The sequence below is a fragment of the Gossypium arboreum genome, chromosome 13 (genome assembly GCF_025698485.1).
Source record: "Gossypium arboreum isolate Shixiya-1 chromosome 13, ASM2569848v2, whole genome shotgun sequence".
In the NCBI taxonomy this organism is placed as follows: Eukaryota; Viridiplantae; Streptophyta; class Magnoliopsida; order Malvales; family Malvaceae; genus Gossypium; species Gossypium arboreum.
Window position 1 is genome coordinate 32421458 of NC_069082.1, and position 1983 is coordinate 32423440.

Below are 1983 nucleotides of genomic sequence, written 5' to 3' on the forward strand. Positions count from 1 at the left end.
CAACCATAGCGGACTTGGAGCTGTGAGGGATTCGGAGTGGCCACATGTTTTGCAAGCTCGATTTTCTTCTTATGACTTGATTAGTTTCATTTACTTTAATTGCTTTGGATTTTAAGTTGTAATAAGGCCGCTTTAATTATTTTTAATTGTTGTAGTATGATTATTAGATTAGGCATGATTTGGATTTAAATGTTTGAAATTGAATAGCTCTAGGGCACGTTTTTAAAAGAAATTACCTAATTTCAAAATATCGTGAAACAAGACAAAGCTTCTGTAATGAAACGTTTTCAAAATTAATAAGTGTTTTCAAAGGCTTAAAATGAAATGGTTTTTCCTGAACAATCTATCAGTTAAAGTGTGGCAATGGTTGTGTGCATGTATGGGAGTGGATCTGTGGAGAGCTTGGTATTTAAGCAGTCTAATAGACTCACCTCCTCTTTTTTCAGCATCCTACCTGGTGCACAGCTTCCATTCACTTTAATCTATAACGAAAATACACTTTAAATCACTAAGGAAGAATTTAGATACAGTAACACTTCAATGTGTCACACCGGATTCGGCCGTAACGTCTGGGCCTTGTTTGGGGTGTTACAGGTATGGTATGCTTATGGCCGGTGTGTTATACATAAGGAATGAGTGTGGAAAGTAAAGAGATACATATGAAAATAAAGAAACTAGGAAGAGTTAAAATTATTTAAAATCTTACTAAGCTAGAGATGATATGCATAAGTGATGCTGTGGATTTATTCACCTTGTAAATTGATGAATATAGCTTCATGAGTATTGTTTGAACCACACAGCTTGGCCACAGAGCTGTGTGACCCATGCAGTGTTGAAAAATTTTAAATATTGTCAAAAAAAATTTTGAGTTCTCGGTTAAGTCCCGATATATATTTTGAGCCTCAATGGCTCACATAAGGGACACTATGATTAAATTTGATTAATTATAGGCATAAATGTTATGTGAAGCGATATTTTTGTTAAATGATCTGTAAATTTTGGTAATGCTCTGAAACCCTGTTACAACGATGAATACGGGTTAAGGGTGTTACACGGCCTGATAACACCAGCATGTGGTAAGGCCGTGTGTCCCCTGCACACTAATTTTGAGAAATAGAATGCTCAGAATTGAGCACACGGGCAGAGACACGGGTGTGTGTCTCAGCCATGTGAGCCACATGGCCTAGAACACGGGTGTGTGTCCTGGACGTGTGAAACCTGCACCTAATTAATTAACCACACGGCCTAGCACATGGACGTGTGGCATGGCCGTGTGTGCAAGTCAGAGAGTTACATGGGGTCAAACACGACCTTTAGCATGGTCGTGTCCCAGGGTCACACGGGCTGTCCCTTGGACCACACGGGTGTGTGAGCCCTGCACCTTGGAAAAAAAATTGTAATTTCGCGAAAAATTCGTAGAGGTCCCGATTATGTCCCGATTCAATTCTAATACTCGTTTTGGACCTCAAGGGTCCAATTAAGGGACGTTATGAATAATCTCGGTTAATGAATAGTGACTTGCATGAATTAACTGAAAAATGTTCTGAATGTTCTAGTAATGCTCTGAAACCTTGTTCCGGCGACGGGTACAGGTTAGGAGTGTTACACATTCAAACGGGACTTAACTTTTCTTGGGCATGTCAAATATATAATATTTTTCATATACATAACAAATTCATAATTCGCATATACAACATCCAATTCAAATATATAAATATACACAATTTAGTTACACAAACTTACCTCAACATTTGCTCATGTATGAAAATCTACTGATCTGAAACTTTTTCTTTTCCTCGGTCTAACTCCTTACTTGGTATTTCAGGATCTATATAAATGAATTTAATCATCAATTTATTACATTTCACATTCTAATCAATCTAATTTACATCTTAGGTAAAATTACCATTTTGCCCCTGTACTTTTGATTAATTCCAATTTCATCCCTAGGCTCGAAAAATGAAAATTTTAAAATGTAACCCT